This window comes from Opisthorchis viverrini, assembly GCF_000715545.1.
Source record: "Opisthorchis viverrini unplaced genomic scaffold opera_v5_102, whole genome shotgun sequence".
Lineage (NCBI taxonomy): Eukaryota > Metazoa > Platyhelminthes > Trematoda > Opisthorchiida > Opisthorchiidae > Opisthorchis > Opisthorchis viverrini.
Window position 1 is genome coordinate 376,020 of NW_008751761.1, and position 6,000 is coordinate 382,019.

The window sequence follows — 6,000 nt, forward strand, 5'->3', positions numbered from 1 at the left end:
AAGTTAGAAACTCCCAGTCAAATCAGACAAACAAATGCCCAACCTTTTTGCGGGAACCTGAGGAGTCCAAGTGCAGATCAAAACACTATTCTGGCTGGGCTTTTCGTGACCGAACCACAAACTCGCTAGAAAAGATCCGGCCGAAATGGCATTCCGTAGGAAAGTGTAGCTTGATTGGTTTAATTGGCTATCGACCAGGTGACATTCGATCTGTTCGCCCAGCTTCACACTCCACCTACAAAACGTTTCGTCACCATACGAAAAGACATCACCAGTGTGACACTGAGTGGCTGATTTCTGCAATTCTACTCGCATTTATGTGGATCCTAATGAGTATCAGGTACCTTCAAAATGATTGGTTGCTGGGGGATTCCCTGCAGCTTAATTTGATTGGTCAGCTGAGGATATGTGCTGCACTCTAGTCTGAGCATCTTGCATCTGTTTGGTTCGATGGACAGTTGCACTCCAGTCGGTCCATTCCTTTATTCCGATTGGGCCCAGTCTGTTTTTACTGTACACTACGTTCACGCATCATGCCATTAGGAATGGAGCCAGGCATTTCGGCAGAATATGATGAACCGCGAGGATCATTCAGGTTCCACTTAGAATGTGTTGACTGCTCACCCTTGTTCGGATTGAGCAACTGCTGGTTTGAAGTCGGTTTCATGACTAGACGAAATCTACCGACTGAACAAACTCCAAAAGGATGCGTGTTCTTGCAGATAACAGCCTTAGACGTTTAACCAAAGGGTCACTTATCTGATCCATCCACACCAAGCTGATGACTCTCAGTAAGAACAACAACACTCGCGTGGCTGCGATTCAGACATTCTTTATCTATCACATCTCTCTAACCGGCACTGCGACTCTGTTTTTTTAGTCACGAGCTCCAGGAGTTGAATGTCGAGGAACAAAATGCTTCACACACAATATTGGTACACTTATCAGTTCACAAAAGGCGTTCCTAGGGTTTCGAGGAATAGAAAGTGGGATGAGAGCGGAATTTTTAGGATACCACATCCGACAATTTTCGAGGATATCATCGTTTGTTTTAGGTCCATCGGTACAATTTAAAAGGCAAGAATTGGACTTGGAAGGGCCTGAAAACAAAGGGAAAAAATGGTGAATTAAGCCCAATACTACTACTACAGAAATCATAATCGTTGACGCCTATGGGCAACTATATTGAGCGTATGTCATGTTAACCTACAACCGCAAGCGAAAATCTGCAAACCAAATCGTTTTTTTCACTTTTGGTGAAACAAAGAACAGGAAAGCTCAGAAAACAACTGAGCTCAGAAAAACAACCGACAAGTTTTTCACAGATTTATCCTACGTGTTTGTGGGAATGCGGAATTCACGGTGAACTCACTCTCGTTTGAACAGTCGTCCTCTTGTCCTGGCGTAATTGTTCTGGTGAGTCCACATCGAAGGGAGAAGTACTGGACTCGAGCCCGCTGTAGTTAGAAGGGCTCATCGGCAGTGCATATCCTTGGGCATGCCGAGGTTTGAACACTGGACATCTGACATGCGGGACGAGGGTATTACCACTACTCCAGCAGCGCGGGCTGGATGTACCTGAGTTTTCAGGTTACCGGCGAACGTGAATGAAGTGGGATGGATTTGCCCGACTGCTGCAGCGACGACCCAGTGAATATCTTTTGTCGATCGATTGACCCACTTCTCAGGAATTCCCAGTCGGGGAGCGCCAAGGAGGATTGAAACCCGCGGTACAATTTTTTGATTTGTTCTACGTGTTTACTGAATATGCAGAACTCACGTCCACATCACTCTCCCTCGAACAGTTGTCCTCCTGTCCTGGCATAATTATTCTGGTTTCGTCGATAGCAAAACATCTCAAAGTTTCCCCGTTCAATTTTACTTTCACAGTTCCAGTCAGGCTGATCGTACTGTTGTTCACCTGGAACTCAAACGACCGGCTTGTCGGTCTAATCAGAATGGAAAAACAACCTGAGAACGCTTCGACAACCCATGACCACCTTTGACCTTATTGAAGTTAATGATGTCGGCGCAGTTCTCGAGTTTCCGTCAATCTTATGTCCTACTTGGGGCCAAACATTAACTTGATTTTACAGTGGAGTGCGCCTACTTGATGAGCCCTAAGAAGAGCGAAATCGACGGTGGACTGTCGAAGGGTTTCCAGGAACCTTGTGAGCAGTTTCCTTCGAATCCGGTTGTTTTTTTTAAAATATTTTTTTTTTCAAAATATGGTTCTGGTCCGGTTGGTTTAGGTACGTGCTGATTGTATGTGGGTATGTAGGTGTTCCCGACTCTCTGGTAGCATTAGGTACCGGGTGAGCTAGCCTTCTCAAAGCACGTTTCAGGTCGGTTTACCTGGTATAAACATCCTGGAATCTGTGATAAATCGAAGCCTGTCAGTGTGCGGTTCTACGTGCAAGTCCGAGCAGAGCAAGTGGGTTAGTTGGACCCGTGTGGCATAACTGAGGTGGGTACGTTACTAGTTGCAACGTGTTTCTGTATCTATTTTGTGCTCCGTGTATCTCAGTTACAAACAACAGAGCAAGCAATCGGGAGGTCCTGTAACAGACAGTGAACTGTCCCACAGAGATGTGAAATTAGATCCTATGCCATGTCAAATTTTGTCGGAAATGGCGCACGGCTTAAACTAGGAAGGCTCTTGGTGTGAAACCCCAACCACATAGATATAAATTGAAGTAGCTGGGATATCAAGCGAAAGCGTACTGAAAGCAGAAAAGAGGGAACCGTCTTCATCTGTAATTTGCTTAGTTTGAGACGCGGGTTTGGAAATTTGTTGACCAAGAACCCCAAAGATGTTTTCCCATTCCTCGTTTGGCCATCATTTCAAGGACATCCACATTCTCGGTTTGCCAAGGTCACAAAATGAAGAGTCTAATGATCGACAACGGGAGATAAAAAACACTTTAATGTTCTTGTTCATTTTTGGCATTTAGCTTGTGGTGAAAACCATAAGATTAGCGCGCTGATGATCCTTGCTCGGTTGGACGGGGATGTAGGAAACCACTCTTCCGTCCAAGGACATTTGTTTGTTATACAACAAAAATTGTGGAAGCTAATTAGAGGCCCATATGTCTAACTTTTTTATTTGAGATTCCGTTCAAGAATATCCATGTACCCATCAAACTAGCGATAGTTGGTTTCCTTGACATTGCACTACTGATAAAGTCGCTGAAAACCCACTGGCAATCCACCACCGGTTTCGCCCCCCTTGGGACATATCAGACGTACGCAGTCCCTGAAGTTACGTCAATCTTACACAGCAAATAGTACGTAAGTGGACTGGAAAACTCAAGTGAGTCCCAGCAAGATCTGTCTTTCATGTTTTTGGTCAACGGAAAGTTTTGCGCAAAGATCATCTCGTGTTCCAGTCGGAATCGTATTCAAAAGATAACGACATCTCCCTTGATCCAATACTACCAGTTCCATTCATTTATTGCGACTGACCCCAGTCTGTTTTTATTATACACTACGTTCACGCATCAGGCCATGAGGAATGAAGTCAGGCATTTGGGGTCTTCTGACCCCAGTCTGTTTTTACTGTACACTACGTTCGCGCATCAGTCCATGAGGAATGAAATCAGGCATTTCGGGGGAGTCTGATGAACCGCAAGGATCAATCAGTTCTCACCTAGAAATGTCCGATTGCTCACCACTGATCGGATTAGGGCAACTGTTGGTTTGAAGTTGGTCTCATAACTCGACGAAATCCACCAACTGAACAGACTTCAAAAGGACGTTTGGTCTTGCAGATAACAGTTTTAGAGGTTTTGACCAAAGGGTCACCTATCCAATCCATCACACCAAACTCAATTCAATCTTAATACGGGCGTACTCAGAATTAGTGCCTTTGGGGAATTACCACCATTGTTACTAAAACTATTATAGCCAGCAGTAATTCCGAACGTCCCCTGAGGTCACATGTCATTCAAAAAGAAACCAGTCCACTTGAGTCTACAATGTAAAGCCAATCACTTGGCAGGCACGGTCAATCACCGTTTACTTCAGTCCCTACACTTTTGCAGCTTCAAATTTGCGTTCTTGGTTCACAAGCAACAATTTGCTCAGCTTAAAGCTCAAGGACAGGGTAGTGGTCCTCAGTCAGATTGTGGTTGGATGCTCCTTGTGCAGCTTTTTTTCGCGTGATCAACTCACGCCAGTCACAGAGTATCTTGCAGACTGCCAGGTGGTTGATTACTGCCGCAGTGAGGCCGATAGATCAGGCGCCATACTGAGTCTTCTTTGACCATGTGATAACTATCTTTCGGCCTAGTCGTTCAACGGTTTTTTTAGGTTACTCTACATCACTCATTTAGATAACGTCAGGCTTTGACCGACAACCACTTATCTGAGTTGTTTCTATCTGCCTCATTATTTATCCTTTTTTTCAACCATTAGGATGTTTTCATTGGAGATTTGGTCTAGTCAGTGTGACCATTCTACGCTGAAAAACCGAGGAATATTATACAGCTGTTTTGTCCTTGGTGGGAATCATCAGTAGTGCTTGTCTCAAACGAGTTTCGAACTCACGACCTTCCAGTCAGTGGTTGAATACAAGCGGCTGAATACCAGTGAAGGTTAAGCGGTGCTACATCCTGTCAAAGTGAGAGCCAGCCACAACACTGTTTAGTGGTTTATGGGCAAACGTTCGCTCGTTCAGTCGCTGACCGGAAGGTCGTGGTTCGACCCTCCCTTGAGTTTCGTCAGACAAGTATTACCGATAATTTCCAATAAGAATGAAACAGCTGTACAATGCTTCTCGGGCTTCAGCGTAGACTGATGAAATCTCAACTGAATTCTCTCTTCACAGTGAGATCAACCATCTGGTGTGTTGATCTGATGGCGAGATCCCCAAAACACCAACGTTCGTCATTCTCTGTTCTTGTTTTGAACTACGGGAATATCCATGCAATGCAGCGTTTACGTCTGTCAGACATAATGGCAAAAGAATAGGATAGTTTGTTTACCATCACGCGTAGCACCCATCATTTGTTCAATTCATAGCATAACAGTAGGTGATTCAACTGAGAAGTCTCAGGTGAGCGATTGGATTTTGCGCATTGTCCAGTGTTTGAAGGATGATGAGATTGAATCACTGGTCATGTGTACTCGAGCTTTGAAGGGTTCACGTCGCCTTGCCCAGAGAACTTGATAATCCCGATAAGCCCAGTGTTTGAAGGATGATGAGATTGAATCGATAGTCATGTGTGCTTGAACTTTGAAAGGTGCACGTCACCTTCCCCGGGGAACTTGATAATCCCGATAATCTAGTGATATACTTTGCTTCCAAAAGAGTTGTTTGTTTGAGTTGAATATCCTGTGGTCTCATGAGGCTTGAATCAGGTGTTGGCAAGCCATCCACACTGCTCTCCAACGTAGAAACGTTCTTCATTTCGGAGAGGTTTGGTAAACAAACGGTGGATTTATTGTTTACCAAACCTCTCCCTGGAACGATGACTACCCAATCGGTCCCAAGCATTTTCCATCCAGCAGATCTGACGTCTGTAGTTCCAGATCAGACACTATCCATGGACTGTAATGCGAGGGCAACCGGCATTTGGTGCTCCCATACTTGAAAGAATCAACAAGAATGGTTGCACCAGGCGACACTTGTGTGAAAACCAAATTTAAATTTACCGCAACTGCTTGCAGTCAAACTAGGCATTCTTCAAAGTGCGGTTTCTAGATGCAACATCACGTGACTTTTGTCGCGTGTGTGCCCGCGGTTTGTAGTTTCTCCTGGTTTCTAACTGCCGATTGGCTCAGCTGGTTTTTGAAGAAACAACGGTTTGCCCATCAGACTTTTCTATCTACCCTTAATTGGGTGCTGCGGAAATGAAAAAAAAACACAGACAAGCTGGAAGTTGGTAAACGGATATTATAAGATAACACTAAACGATATGAGAGCGCAAAATCTGGATATTTAGAAGGAAACTATCAGGAAGGTCAGATCCCTGAAAGCAACCTCCACCAAAAACTCAA